Below are 16,812 nucleotides of genomic sequence, written 5' to 3'. Positions count from 1 at the left end.
CCCCAAACCCAGGATTGTGTTAACAAAGTTATATCTAGCAAAAATGAAGCTCCTCGGGTAAGACCAAGTACTTGTCTCCTTTCTAGGAAGAATCGGTGAACTAAAGAGACAGATTACCCACCCCCTTCAAATATGCATACAACCAACATACAAAGGTGACACGTGCGTAGTGTAATAAAAATAAGTACTTCAATTAAAAAAGGACTGGATAAAAAACTCATAGCAGTTACCAGTCCTTGCAATTTTGAAACCCAGCTGAGCACACTTTGCCAGTTCCTTGACTAGGACCTGTCTTGCTCCCTAGAGGTCCTCCCTTGCCGCTGCTTTTGGCTCTACTCTCCAGGCTTTACCTTCCCTCTGAGTCGTGCTTCCTTTCTCACAGACTCACAGCTGAATTTGCACATGAGATTCTCAGACTGCTATCTCCAGGGAGATTCTGGAAGCTCTTCCCATTTAAAAATGTTTCTAATTCATTTTAGTTTTAATCAGTGTTTCTCACAGTGCAGATTTTGGGATTCATTTTTATCCTTATTGGGTTATACTCTGTTGGACAAAGGCCTCACTTACAAATATCTGCAAAACAAGCCCCTCTCTGGATCGCACTGATATGTGGGACAATATCTTCACGATTCTTAAAAACTCTGTCAAGAATATAAAATGCCTGTCATTTATACACTTAATATTTTTAGAGAATCTCTTCTTCTCTATCACAGATGCCTAAGGGGCTCATTGTTAGTATTGTGAGAAGCCCACATAGGCATGATTTAAATCTTTTGGATGTCTCGACAATCTTTTACGCACAGTCTTCAGATCTTTTTCCTGAAGCCATGCTTTACTGATAGCGTCCTAGAACATTTCTAAATTTGAGTTTCTTTACCAGAAGGGACCAGGGATAAGAAAAAATTATTTTGAGCCAAGTTCATTTGTGTATCCGGGAAATTGTGCTTAGAATATGAATAGTGCCTTCTCTGGGATATCTTTCTCTCCACATGTTTAATCACAGATAGCAAGAGGAAGGATGTGGCACGTTAAACATCCGCCGGGAAATCTCTTTAGCCAAGACCATGACCTCTTTCAATTTTTTGTGTTAGTTCAGGTAATAGTCTGATAATTTTCTGTCACAACATAGCAACTATTGCTTTACCACCAACGTTCAAAAATTACAGTCTCCCTTTCTTTGATCTTATACTTAACATCCTCAGATTCTGCTCATTGCTAGTCCCAAGACAAAGACATGTTTTAGGTATGTCTTATGATTGACACCCACTTCTAGCTGTCATTTTGTTTTAATTATCTGATGCTACTTAACAGGATTCTTGTAGACTAATATCCAATTTTCCTTAAGGTATTTAAACTTTGAAGATAGTTAATGGAGACTCAGACTGGCTTTGGAACCATTATGGTCTGGATTATTATTTTTTTTTTGGAGGGAATATACCTAAATTAGCAGATAAAAAGAATATATTTCACTGTTTCTTATTAAACGGTCTTTAGTTCAGAAATAACCTGGCTAAGTTGCATCTGTGTTGGAGGAACATTTCCGTCTTTATTTTCTTTACTGGCCCTGAAATTTGTCACAGAATTTCTTTTTAAATATACTTTAGGAAAAGAAATAAGGTGTTCTTTCTTCTCTGATGAATAATTTATAAAAACCCTCTCAATGACATTTGGTCAATTGAAAAAGAGTTTTTAACATTTTTTTCTAACATAATAGATAAATAATGGTCTGGCTGACCAAATAAACATGAACTGTGAAATGACCTATCTACTAAATTCCATTGCTCTTTTGATAATACATGCCCCAAGTGTCCAGCAGGGTGGGAATACACCAAATGGTCATTAATGTAATTCCTGTCACTCATTTCTGTTGATATTCAGTCTATGAGGAGCATCAGGAATTTCATATTGATACTTGTAATCAGTTGTTTTATTTTTAAATCGTTAACTTTTTAGTATCAGTCAGAACCTCACAGATGGCTTCTATAAATTAGTCTAGGGATGCAACGCACACACACAAACTTAAGCAGGAAAATAAAGTCAGATGGTGTTGACTTCCACAGCCATGAATATGGTCTGAAATAACAAAAACGAAAGCTAGAATCGGGCAAACATCTACATTCAGCTGCAGTCTGTGAGTTGTTTGTTTGTTGTCTTGTTTATCTAACAATTGAGGCTGAACTGTCATCTGAATTAACAAGGAACGGATGATTTTAAAGAGCTTGAACCATACTGAAACTCTGTTGATTTTTAATGATTCAATGACTTCTGAGAGTATAGTGGGTTTTTTCCAGTGTAATAAAAGGAAATTTCATACTGGGTTTAGAGTCCATGCATTAAAAAGTATGGAACTCCATACTTAGCACTTAAAGCTCGAGTTCTCTTTCTGTACATGTGAGTGTATAGGTCATGTGAGTATATTGTGAAAAGAAGATACCACTCAATTCCATCAGAGGCTTTGTTGTGAAAAGTGAGGGCTGAACTCTAGAAAGGTTGATCATGTGAAGATAGTGGTCCTGTGAGCCATGGGAACTCCTTTAGCATTCAGGAGACCTTTAGCCTTGGCCCCAGCCTTTCAATCTATCTAACCATTTACAGAGACCATAATTATACTCTAAAACAAATCTTCTCTTGACTTACAGATCGCTAAGTCCATTCATTTGGGACAAATCAATGTGAGCCAGTGATGGAACTGTCTGACCTCTTGGATCAGCAACAAAGGAGATGAAATAGGCCACAAACTTGTTTTAGTCCCTTGCAATACATGAAGGTCAGATCTGTGGGGAAAATGGTTGATATATGTAACTTGTGTATCAGTGAGGGTCATGGTCACATATTAAGTACAAAGGTACGGGGCTGCATATGTATAGGCCTACCAGAAATATAGGAACCCAGGGCCAGCAGCAACAGAGCTGTTACAGTTGTAGGCTTAAAAGGACAAGGAAAAGGAATAATCCTCAAAACCAAGATGAAGAGGTGATAGAGTTCACCACCCTGACAGAAAGGCAGTTCCACAAGGATAAAACCAAGGGCCAAATTCCCTGAACTCTCTTCCCTCCCTCCACTTTTCTGCCAGGCTCCTCAACTAGGAGTGAGAAGACACAGGACATTGTGGCCATCATTCACACGGCTCATCTTCTTGTGGGAAAAAACAGAGTGGAGGAGTGATCTAGAGGGATGAAAATATTTCTCTGATATAAATGCTATCTGGCATTCTATCATCCTACACTCTTCATCAAGGCTCTTTTTTTAAAAATTTTTTCTAAAGATTTTATTTATTTATTTGACAGATCACAAGTAGGCAGAGAGGCAGGCAGAGAGAGAGTAGGGGAAGCAGGCTCCCTGCTGAGTGGACAGCCCGATGTAGGGCTCATTCCCAGGACCCTGAGATCATGACCAGAGCCGAAAGCAGAGGCTTTAACCCACTGAGCCACCCAGGCGCCTTCATCAAGGCTCTTAAGGAGAACTCCCATCAGCTCTGGCAGCCACATTATCGAGCTTTACTCAATTCCCTTTCCCTATTGTCCCTATCTCCATTTTTCTTACTTTAAAACTCTGCTTTATATTAGAAGATGATCATTGTAAAAACTATTCCTTAGCCAACATATAAGTAAATCTGACTATTAAAGTGTTTCCAAATTTGGTTAAAAATGTATATTACCAGAAGTTTCTAAAGGTTAATGGGTTTATTGGTTGCTAATTTCATGGTAGGCCACCTTTTTAGGTTCTTCCACAGCTCTCAACATAGCTCCTCCTATATTTATGAATTGATACAGTGACTGTAGAGTATCTGTGGGTATTATTTAATATACAAGTGAGAGACACAACGGAGATTAAAACACAGTTGTCACATTCAGATATCCTGTAGCTTATCCATAAAAAAAGGAAAGTAAACAAAATGTTCAGTGTGGTGAAATAGGGATGTGGATAACATGGAGCTTAAGTCCCATGGTTTCCATAAGTAGGAGCTTATTTCTCACTGAGCAAGGAATGCAGTAAGCTTACAGCCTCCAGCTACAGCGCCCTTGGGATCTGCCTCAGTCTGCCCTTGATCTGAAGCCTCTACATTCTTTCAAGGCAACCACCAGCCAAAGACTGAGCATGAATGTGGTGGGCAGTGGGGATGGGGACATTTTTGTTCAACATGAAACTCTTCTAATGTTTGGCTGTGTCCTCTCCCTGGTGTTGGTGAGGATTTGATGAGATCTTCACTGTCTGAGACTCTCCCTGCCCGTTTTTCTTTTCTCTCCTCTTTTATTTCCACACTTTATAGGTTTTCATTGCTGGCTAACAGTTTGATCTGTTAAGTCCTGCTGCCTTCTCTTTGATCTTTACTTTATTCCCTGATAAACCTCTTGCATCCCTAACTCCATTTTAGTACCTATTTTTGAGAAGAACTAATTACTACAGTTAGGAGAAAGTATAGCATGTTATGAGAATATGAAGCAATAGTCATGAGAATCTCATATACTTGAAATGCCAGACTTGGTCATAAGTATAAATAAGTATAAATTTCAATTGTTTTTATTACAATCATAGCATCTCAGACCTAGGAAAGATCCTATGATTGTCCCTACCATATGTCTGATGCTTTAATTCCCTTGCCCTTATAAGAAGTCATATAGGATGTGTTCCTGAGATGTGTTCCTTTCACCCTGAGATAATTTAACTAATATAAATTCAAACTTCTATTGTCTGCTTGCTTATAGTTTTAATGCCTTTTGCTTAATTATTGCTCCTAGGATGGAAAGGAGTAAATATTTTACATGACTTCTCCCATAGTTGTTGGAAGGCATTTATTATGTCCACTCATGGGGAACTTCCAGGCTCTTTGCTAAGAAGCAAAGTATTTCTCCTGTGATAGCCTTGAGCACAGTGCTTGAATATTATTATCACATAATTAATAAATTGATAATTGGAATTGAATTCCTTCAATATCATAGTCTCTCCCTTAAGTATCTCCAATTTATCTTAAGACTTTTTCAACTGTGAATTTTGGAACTAAATAAAAAACATTGATATATCTAAGCCTTGTGTAAAAGGAGTTTTAAGACCTCTCTTTTCTCAATAATATGTATATATTGGTGTCACATAGGATTAATAGCTACCATTTGTTGTACACCTATAATGTGCTTAGACCATGCTAATTACATCATATATTAGCTCATTTCATCTTTACCCTGATTTGGAAAGTATATATTTCAACAAACTGAGGCCACAAAAGCAATACATGTGCTTAAGGTCCCACAGCTAATAGGGGCACCAGGATTTGAAACCAAGTTTGTCAGGGACTCAAATCAAGATGGCAGAGGAGTAGCAGACTGAAATGATATCAGATTCCAGGAGTTCAGCTAGATAGGTATCAAACCACTCTGAACACCTATAAACTCAATAGGAGATAGAAGAGAAGAAGAGCAGCAAATCTAGAAACAGAAAATCGACCACTTTCTGAAAGGTAGGATGTATGGAGAAGTGAATCTGAAGCCACAGGAAGATAAACATGGTGGGAGGGGCCAGGTCCTGGCAAATGGCAGAGCGGGGGAGCACAAAATCAGAACTTTTGGAAGTCTGCTCCACTGAAGGACATCACTCCAGAGGCTAAGCAGGGGTGGAGCCCTTGTGGGGACAGCATGGTCTCAGGTCCCACAGGGTCACAGAAAGATCAGAGGTGTCTGAGTGTGGCAGAGCTGCCAGGTATCAGAGCAGGAAAGCTGGCTGCAGAGACAGAGCCAAAGAGTGAGCTTTCAGATCAGGGTTACCTTAAACCATGATCCACGGCTATGAAATAAAAGGCATCCAAATTGGCAAAGAAGTCAAACTCTCACTTGTTGCAGATGATATGATATTTTATGTGGAAAACCCAAAAGACTCCACTCCAAAACTCCTAGAACTCTTACAGGAATTCAATAAAGTGTCAGGATATAAAATCATAGTGCAGAAATCAGTTGCATTTCTATACACCAACAGTAAGACAGAAGAAAAGAGAAATTAAGGAGGCAATCTCATTTATGATTGCACCCAAAACATTAAGATACTTAGGAAGAAACCTAACCAAAGAGGCTAAGAATCTGTACTCAGAAAACTATAAAGTACTCATGAAAGAAATTGAGGAAAACACAAAGAAATGGAAAAACATTTCATGCTCATGGATTGGAAGAACAAATATTGTGAAAATGTCTATGCTACCCAAAGCTATCTACACAGTTAATGCAATCTCTATCACAATGCCATCCAATTTCTCAAAGAAATGGAACAAATAGTCCTAAATTTTATATGGAACCAGAAAAGACCCCGAATAGCCAGAGGAATGTTGAAAAAGAAACCCAACGTTGGTGGCATCACAATTTCAGACTTCAAGCTCTATTACAAAGCTGTCATCATCAAGACAGTATGGTACTGACACAAAAACAGACACATAGATCAATGGAACAGAATACAGAGCCCAGAAATAGTCCCTCTTCTCTATGGTCAACTAATTCGACAAAGCAGGAAAGAAAATTCAATGGAAAGAAGACTGTCTCTTTAACAAATGATGTTGGGAAAATTTGACAGCCATGTGCAGAAGAATGAAACTGGACCATTTCCTTCTACTACACACAAAAATAGACTCAAAATGGATGAAGGGCCTCAATGTGAGAAAAGAATCCATCAAAATCCTTGAGGAGAACACAGGCAGCAACCTCTTGACCTCAACTGCCACAACTTTTTCCTAGAAACTTCGCTAAAGGCAAGGGAAGCAAGGGCAAAAGTGAACTACTGGGTCAAGATCAAAAGCTTTTGCACAGCAAAGGAAACAGTCAACAAAACCAAAAGATAACTGACAGAATGGGAGAAAATATTCGCAAACAGCATATCAGATAAAGGGCTGTATCAAAAAGCTATAAAGAACTTACCAGACTCAACTCTCAAAGAACAAATAAGCCAATCAAGAAATCGGCAGAAGATATGAACAGGCATTTCTGCAAAGAAGACATCCAGATGGCCAAGAGACACATGAAAAAATGCTCAACATCACTTGGCGTCAGGGAAATACAAATCAAAACCATAATGAGATACCACCTCACACCAGTCAGAATGGCTTAAATTAACAAGTCAGGAAACAACAGATGTTGGCAAGAATGCAGAGACTTTCTCCTACACTGTTAGTGGGAATGCAAGCTGGTGCAGCCACTCTGGAAAACAGCATGGAGTTTCCTCAAAAAGTTGAAAATAGAGCTACCCTATGACCCAGCAACCGCACAACTGTGTTTTTACCCTAAAGATACAAATGTAGTGATCCAAAGGGGCACATGCACCCAAATGTTTATAGCAGCAATGTCCACAATAGCCAAACTCTGGAGAGAACCTAGATGTCCATCAACCGATGAAATGGATAAAGAAGAAATGACTATATATATAAACAGTATGCAGTCATCAAAAGAAATGAAGTCTTGCCATTTGCAACAATATGGATGGAACTAGAGGGTATTATGCTGAGCAAAATAAGTCAATCAGAGAAAGACAATTACCATATGATATCCCTGATATGAGGAATTTGAGAGGTAGAGTGGGGGGTTTGGGGAGTAGGGATGGAAAAAATGAAAGAAGATGTGATTGGGAGGGGGAGAAACCATAAGAGACTCTTAATCTCACAAAATAAACTGAGGGTTGCTGGGGGGATGGGAAGTGTGGAGAGGATGGTTTGGTTATGGACATTGGAGAGGGTATGTGATATGGTGAGTGCTGTGAAGTGTGTAAGCCTGATGATTCACAAACGTGTACCCCTGAGGCAAATAATACATTATATGTTTATAAAAAGAATAATAAAAATAATAAAATTTAAAAAAGAAACTGAGTTTGTCTAATCTCAAAGCTCATGCTTTTGACTATTATGTTATTCCTGTAGATCTTTGTCAACCTGATTAGAATACTGACATATGTTGAGTTTGCTGTCAATTATATTTGTCTATTTCACAAGTGTTGTACACTACCTCTTTTCTTTACATAATTATTTTGTTTTGTTAAAATACAACTTGCATGATACCGAGAATATGGATTGAACTGTTTACTGCCACTTCAACTGCTTGGAGAATTTGATTTACAGAATATGGCTTACTTTGTCTCTTCCTCCAAAAACCGGGAATAATAGAATCGATAGTCATCTCTAGGCCTGTTCAAGGCCAAGGTGTTTAAATGTTTTGTTTACTGATGTATCTTAAGCACAAAGGATAGAGATTGGTCCATAGCAAATGCTCAGAAAATAATTGTTGAGTGGATTGCTATAATTAAAAAAGATGTGTTATGCACATCCTTAGCATAATACCTTGGGTTAGCACAATACATTTTACTTTCAATAAATGGTAGATATTATTAACTTGAACTTTGAAGATGTAAAAGACAACACATACTGTCATTTTTAGATTATTCCTATAATTCAGTTTATTGAGATATTGTGATTTTTTAATTCTTTCCTGCAACATATTTATCATTACTTTTATTTTTGTGTTACCTGAACATGCCTCTTAACCAGACAGGTCTTAGAAATTTCTGTAATTCTGTAAATTATATAAATTTGTAATAGATACTCTGCTCCAGGCTAGAAGTAGTCCCTGAATATAGGCTTCTATCTTGATGGCAGTTTATTGTTTTAGACTCCTGGAGATTTATAACTGACAAGGACCTGATAAATCACCAATATTTTAAACCATAAAGCCAGACAACTTTTAGAAAGTGATTACCCTTTCCCTACTGTCTCCCTCCTGACTATTCTCACCAGGCCCCTGAGTGTCAAAGAGCATCTGGTAGAAGACTGAAGATGTGTCTCCTGAGGTGTCTCTTGACCTCATTTGCCATTTGCAATAAAGATTTATCAGATCCAAATTGGAGGAAATAAGAATTGATTGTGAAGGCAAACATCAGGCTTTCATTCTGAAAAAGAAGCCCAAACTGCCCTAACTCTAAGAGAAGATTTTGTCCAAATGTTACAAAACACAAAGAAAAAGACCCATATTGTTTTCTTACTATGTTGCTTATTCTAAATAACTGATAAAATTAAAAATTCTTTTTCTTTTCCTCCTTAATTGATATTAGTGATGCCTGTGCTAGTCACAACTTTTAATTTATCTTACTTTTCTATTATCCCATTATAAAATTTTTTTTAAACTTTAGAAATGGCATTAGAATCTCATTTTTAAAAGCCAATACAGAAATAACATTAAATAAGATAGACTGGTTCCATGAATTTATCCTCTCAAACTTACTAAAATGTCCAAGAATGAAGGAAATGACCCAGGACAAAAACAACTGGAGATGAGATAGGTGCGTTGGAAGACTTTAAATAATTTTCAGAAGACAGGGGTGCCTGGGTGGCTCAGTGGGTTAAAGCCTCTGCCTTCGGCTCAGGTCATGATCCCAGGGTCATGGGATCGAGCCCCGCATCAGGCTCTCTGCTCAGTGGGAAGCCTGATTCTTCCTCTCTCTCTCTCCCTCCCTCTCTGCCTACTTGTGATCTCTGTCAAATAAATAAAAAAAATTTTTTAAATTAAAAAAAATAATTTTCAGAAGACAAATAATAGGTGGAGTAGTTGTAAGAAGTCAGAGAGCAGAAAAAGTTAAAGGCTAAGAATTTGTCAAGAATTTCCAGTGGAAATCAAGTAATCAGAATCCCTGAGAAAAGAGGTGAATAAAAGTGCTGGAATAAGTGGAATTGGTTGAAAGCTCATATATAAAAAGGTGAGACATTCAGATCTCCACCTGCATTCTTAGGAGCCAGGCAATTAGGAACATCCTACCCCTAGAACAGAATAAAATTAAATTCTTTGTATACATTGAGCCAGCATGTCTCTTGATACTGGAAAATGAGGTTCAGTGGAGTCCTGGTGTGAAAGGCTGGACTGTGAGCCAGAGAATTGGGAGTGAAGTTACTTCAGATCAGGTTGCATGGCAACTTCATGGCTTGCTGTAAAATGTCCAGTTTCCACTAAGTCTCAGAAGAAGCCAAAACTACTTTTCAAAAGGAGTGTTCTTAGCCATAGGGAGTGGCAGGGATTGGCTCCAAAGGCCTGGGTCCTCCCTGGGACCCACCTGCAGGGCCCGCCAAAGTCTCTAAACATCATCTCTCTGTGCCACTGGCACTTTAAGCAACGTCAAATCTGCTAGACCACCTGTTGAAGTGGTAGAGCCTCCCCTTGCTCTGGGCCCCACTTAAAGCTAGCAGCTTTTTGGGTCACTTGGTAATGGGCCAGAGTAGGATACTCAGTGAAGAATAAGTTGCCTCTAAAATCCTTCTTTCCTTTCATCACTTTCTTTAATGTAGTGAAGAGCAACCAGTCAATCTCATGATACTTTTTAGGTGGAAAAAAACTGTTCTAAGGTAGCAAACGCATGGCCAACAAAAATCTTGCCTTTTATAAATACTTGATTATGAGTAGAGAGAGCAAGATACAGAATGAAATTGATTGCAAAGAGGTGACAAACAAGTGGGCCTGGCAAGTCTGACATTTGTAGGGTGGGCCAGCAGTCTGGAAACTCCCTCAAAGCGGGTAAGGGTAGAATTTCTTATTCCTCAGGGAAATACCAGTTTTACTCTTGAGGTCTTTTAATTGCTTAGTTAAATATCACTCAGATTATGGAGGACAATCCCCTTTACTTAAGGTAACTAATTCAAGATGTTAATTACTCTACAAAACACCTTCATGGCAATACTTAGTATTTGATTAAATCGGTAGACAATAGAGCCTAGGCTAGATGACACATAAAACTCATCATCACAAGAAGTAAAATGCATGACAATATTACAGAAAAGATGAAAGAGTGGCAAATGGAGTTTATTTAGATGTGGTAAGGCAAAAATCAACATTTAGAATGGAATGAGTTAAGGACTCTTAAATTCTTGTAATCTAAAGTAACCATTAATGAAATAGTAAAAGAAGGTATAAGTAGTATGCTAATAGAGAGGGGATACAGAATAATAATAAAATAATTGATTCACCTAAATTAAAGAAAGGAACCCCAGAAAAATAAAAAACACAAAATAGGTAACTCAGTGGGCAAATAGTAAGATGGCAGAAATAATTCTAAATATATCAGTAAATGTAAAAGATTAGATTCTCAAATTAAAATAAAACAGTACCTACCTGGATAAAAATAAAACTGTAACCATATCATTCTTATAAGAGACATCTTAAAAATAAGAACATTGAAAAGTAATAGATAGGAAAGGGTACATCGAATGAATTCAAACCAAAAGAAAGTTGGTATAGTTGTATCAATCAGCCAATCAGACTTTGAGGCAAAAGACATTAATAAAAATTGAGAATACACAATGGAAGTCTCTTCAATAAATATGTTGGGAAGATTGGACAGCTACATGCAAAAGAATGAAACTGGACCAGTTTCTTATACCATGCATAAAAATAAACTCAAAATTAAAGACCTAAATGTGAGACCTGAAACCATAAAATTCCTAGAAGAAAACACAGGCAGCAATTTCTTTGAAATCAGCTATAAAAACATTTGTTTATATATGTCTCCTCTGGCAAGGGACAGAAAAGCAAAGTTAAACTACTGGGACCCCAGGGGTCCCTGGGTGGCTCAGTGGGTTAAAGCCTCTGCCTTCAGCTCAGGTCATGATCCCAGGGTCCTGGGATTGAGCCCTGCATAGGCTCTCTGCTCAGCAGGGAGCCTGCTTCCTCCTCTCTCTGCCTGCTTCTCTGCCTACTTGTGATCTCTGTCTGTAAAATAAATAAATAAAATCTTAAAAAAAAAAAAAAAAAAACTACTGGGACTATATCAAAACAAAAAGCTTCTGCACATGAAGGAAACCATCAACAAAACAAAAAGGCAACCTACCAAATGGGAGATTTTTGTAAATGACATATACAATCCCAAATATATAAAGAACTGATAAAACTCTACACCAACCCTCCCCCCCATATAATTCAATTAAAATGGGCAGAGGACCTGAAAGAACATTCTTCAAAATAACATACAAATGGCCAACACACATGTGAAAAGATGCTCAGCATCAGTCATCATCAGGGAAAGGCAAATCAAAATCACAATGAGTATCACTTTACATCTTGCTTTACATCTTACATCACTTTACATCACTTTACATCTCTCTCGGGATGGCTAGTATTAAAAACACAAGAAAAAACAAGTGTTGTTGAGGGATGTGGAGAAAAAGGAACCTTTGTGCCTTGTTGGTGGTAATGCAAACTGGTGTAGTCACTGTAGAAACTAGGAAAACAAATGGAAAATATACTATTTCTAAAGATGTGTATGTTCCCAATAGTATAACTTCAAAATCCATACAATAAAACATGACTGAACCAAAGAGAAATAAACCCGAGAGTGGCATATGATAACATACCTTATTCAAAATAGCTCGTTAAAACGAGGATCAGAGGGGTGCTTGGGTGGCTTAGTTGGTTAAGCAACTGACTCTTGATTTTGGCATAGGTCATGACCTCAAGGTTGTGAGATTGAGCCCCGTGTCAGGCTCCATGCTGGGTGTGGGGCCTGCTTAATATTCTCTCTCAGTCTCTTCCTCTGCCCTCCACCTCTCTCTCCCTTTCTAAGAAAAGAAAAGAGAAAAAGAAGATAAGAAATGAATAAGCATATAGAAAATCTAGAAAGCACAACTCTTGGCCTATTTGATCTTCGTAGAATATTGCTCCCAATAGGTAGAGAATAATACACTTACCAAAATTAATCAAATGCTTGGTCACAGAGCAAGCCTCAATAAATTCCAAAGAATATAAATGGAACATAATGAAATTAAGGTAAAGAAGAATAATAAAAAGTCCTGGAGGAGCTTTACTTTTAACTAGACATCAAAGTCATCATTCCAATAAGAAAAAGCTGAAAATCAATGGTTTTTCCATCAGAGACAGAGGTCACAGGGCAAAGTGCAACCCTGAAATCTAGAGAGACAGGGGAATGCAGAGTCCTAGCTGATATCTGCTTACCTGGAACAGAAGCCACTAGAGCTGTGTACACAGGTAATAATAATAATTTTGACAAACTGCTGAAGCCCGAGTGTTGGTGAGTATGAGAAGAAGGGACACATAGGAGACACACTTTTGTTGGTTTTATCTCCAGGAGCACCACCAGGTTGTCACAGTGAGGATCTGAGAAAAATTCCCCTTTGGTTTTGGGAGAAAGAGGAAAAGAATAGAGATCACTATAAAACAGACCCAAAATGTTATGCATGACAAAGTCCTACTATTCCAGATTAAAGTCCTTACTAGACCCATATACCACCTGGGGAAAAAGGATTTCCTCCTGCTTCCAGTGCCCTCAAGCCTTCCTGTATTTATAATGAATAGGGAAGCTGTATTTCTGGAGAAACACTTTGTGAGTCCCAGCCAAAGAGACAGAGACTCACTGAAAAAGCCGAGATTTAATCACAAGATAATAGAAAGTTTCCTCTGGCCCATACTTTTCCATTACACCAGCAAGGATCTGATCTAACAATAGAGAGCTACAGCAGAAAGAGCCATAAAACACAGAGTGTCTCTGACGAGCATACTTAGACAATAATCAGAGTTACGACAGGAGGAAAAAAAACAATGATACTAGAGGAAGTTGAAACCTTTAGCCCCTACAGTTAGAATAGACATTAAACACAACCCAGTTCCTAGTCAGCTTAATATAAGTCCTTGCAATAAAGGCCTATTTACCTTAAACTTTATTACCTAATACATCATATCTAGCTTTCAAAAAAAAATTTTAAGATATGCCAAAAGGTAAGAAGAAAAAACAGATTGAAGAGACAAATCAAGCATCAGAAACAGACTCAGATCTGACACAGATTTTGGACAGGGAACTTAAAATAACTATGATTAATATTTTATGGACTCTAGTGGAAAAGTAGTTTAACATGCAATAACAGATGGTTAATGTAAGCAGGATACAGAAACTATGAAAGGACCAAAAGAAAATGATTCAAATAAAAAACATAGCAATAGAAGTAGATAATGCCTTAAAAGAGCTCATCAGTACACTGGACATGGCTAAGGAAAGCATCACTGAGCTTTAAGGGGGATCAGTAGAAACTACCCAAACTAAAATGCAGCAAGAAAAGAAAAAAAAAAAAGAAAAGAAAACAAAAACAAACAGAAAAGACTGTTGAAGATATGCAAGACAACTTCAAAAAGTTTAACATAAACAGAATCAGAGAACCAGAAGGAGAGCAAGGAAAGTATAGAACAGAGGACATTTTTGCAATATAATGGCTTAGAACTTTCCAAAATTTATTCAGACACCAAATCACAGATCCAGGGAAGTCAAAGAACACCAAGCAGGATAAAGGAAAGAAGAAAGGAAGGAAAGATATACCTAGGCATATCATATTCAAACTGCAGAAAGTCAAAGGCAAAACAAGCAAAACACTTAATTTAGAGAAGCAAAGAGAACACAACAGACTTCTCACCAGGAGCCATGCAAGGAACATCCTGTTCCTCCTAATTGGAACACCTACCCCTTAACCACATCCCCTGTGCTTACTCTCCTATTCTGTGAGGTTTTGCTCTTATATCACAGTATTAGTAATCTTTCCAATGACAACTCTACTTAAAAGCACACTTTATTCCTCATGGCCCCAAGTTGAAACACTTTGTTCCCATTCCAAACTTTATTTTTTCATTTGAATTTGTCCCCATTATCATGTTACATGTATTTATATAATGTGTTGTTTATTGTCTTCCCAGGAAATAGAAACCCTATAAGGACACAGATTTTTGTGTTTTGCTTACCGCTATATTCTACAGTGCTGCCTGATTTAAAGTAGGTACTTACATAACTTATTAAATCAATGATTTAATCGTCCAGAACAATCAGAAATAAAAGGGTAGCCACACTGATAATGATAACTACAATAGAAGGTATTTAACACTTACTTAGTGCCAGATCCATGGACTAAAGAACTTTTTCATACATCTTATCATTTATTTTTGAAAATAACTCAGGGAGGTATGGGTCATACCCAGTGGGTTTTATTAGTGCCATGGGTCAGATAAATTTCATGCCACATGATATGGGTTGGGAAATAGCTGTTATGAGAGGAAAGTTAGCTCAAATAACCAAGGGTCAGCAGACAGAGATCAAATGGTTCCCCAATCTTCCCACTATCTCATGCCACAACCAAGAGCTTTGTTGTAGGTTCTGATTCGGAGAATCCCCTCTCCCACATTGAATGTTCTCCTCCCAAAAAATATGAGGAAGTAGTCTCATCAGTGGGGAAATACAAAGAGTATTCAGTATTTGAAAGTCTGGATTCAGGATATCAATTCCTTATGGAGTTTTCTGGGAAAGAAAGCTACCCTCCTGCTGGAGACTTTAAGACCACTAGAGACCTTGTTGGTTATAAACAGTCTCAGAGCTCCCTGGCATAGGAGAAAGCCTGGAGAAGCTGAGCTCCAGTGCCATTCTTCAAGCTGGGAAAAAATATACATAAGTCACTCCTCTGTGCAGATTTATTGAGACACTATCTCGGGAACAGAGGAAGAAATCAAATTGTGACACAGTTGCAACAGAGCCCTCAGAACATGGATGGAAGCTCTGAAGCTGGGACATCCCTTCAGCTCTGAAGCTGGGTATCTCAAATGGAGACTTGGTCTGAGCTTTTGTACTCTCAAAGTTGCCATTCATTGGATGCAGCTTATCTCAAGAATAGGCATAGACTTGGATAAGGAAGCTCTCTTGGTAGAGAGCAATACCCTGAGAGGGGCTGTTTTGAGATTTGTCAACAGCTTAATTTGCAGCTGGAGAAATAATCTCAATGACAAAGTCAGAGGATTTGGCCAATGTACCACAGCATACACGATGGTCTCTGTTGCTCTTCTTAATCAAAATGTGTCACTAGGATTTATGATCCTAATAATTCATGGTTGATTCTCTAATCCCCTGGTGCAATGAGTATTTAAAATACTGAGCAACTAGAAAGGCAATTACACAGAAAAAGAAATCAACACTGTAAAAGGTCTTTGTTGAATAATAAACAATAAAGTCATTTGGGAACATTTTTATAATACAATGTTCCCAATAAGTCAAAACACACAAAATTTTAGTGAAAATTATAAATATTTGGAACCGAAAAGCAATACTGAAAACTGAAAAGCAATATGCGAATAGCAATTTATTCATTGCTTAAGGTAGAGGGTGAATTGTTATAATCTATTGTATTAAAGTAATTTGTCATTAGAAAGAAATTAGTAAGGAAATTGCTATTAAACAATCTCTTCAGTTACACAAACTAAATTATTGTGGTGTGATAAATTTGTGCAGGCGAGAATTTTAAGCAGAACTCTGTGGGAATTGAACCATTAGGTTATATATCAAAATGACTGAACTGTTACAGTAAAAAAGTATGTGAAGCTGGTTTATTATTACTATCATGCTACTAATTCATGGGTCACCAGATTATACTTGGAAAGCTATTTGATTTAGCGACATTAAGCAAGTGACTTCATTCTCTCCTCTTCACTTCCATTTTTTCATTTATACTACTGAGATGATAATACCATTGTCTCTTAACCTATTGGACAAACAAAATGAGAACCTAAATGTAAAGACTTTGAAAACTGAGTAGTAATAAAGAAATGTAAAAATGATAATAGGAATAATACTTTAGATACTTCATAATGTTTACAGCTGGGAAACTCTGTTAAGCGTGATGCAATGTTGAAAGTAATTTTTTTAAAGGCTTTATTTTTTGGAGCACGTTTATGTTCACAGCAATATTAAGAAGGTAAGATAGCATCCATATACTCCCTTGGCTCACACATGTACAGTTTCCTTCATTATCAGCATCCCCCACCAAAGCAGTACATT

The 16,812-nt window shown here is 37.6% G+C and overlaps 1 long non-coding RNA gene across 2 annotated transcripts in view; it reads right to left on the bottom strand.

Moving 5' to 3' along the window:
- The window catches only part of LOC132023905 (uncharacterized), a 153,652-nt gene that overhangs the window by 56,552 nt on the left and 80,288 nt on the right, over window positions 1-16,812 (bottom strand). The window contains exon 2 of one of the 2 annotated variants that reach the window (XR_009406088.1): window positions 12,350-12,553. The exons of the other annotated variant lie outside the window; for it this stretch is intronic. This is a non-coding gene — a long non-coding RNA (uncharacterized LOC132023905). The remainder of the gene's footprint in view (window positions 1-12,349; window positions 12,554-16,812) is intronic. 2 annotated transcript variants of the gene reach the window in all.

The sequence above is a fragment of the Mustela nigripes genome, chromosome 8 (assembly GCF_022355385.1).
Source record: "Mustela nigripes isolate SB6536 chromosome 8, MUSNIG.SB6536, whole genome shotgun sequence".
NCBI lineage: Eukaryota > Metazoa > Chordata > Mammalia > Carnivora > Mustelidae > Mustela > Mustela nigripes.
This window is presented reverse-complemented; position numbering and strand designations above follow the sequence as displayed.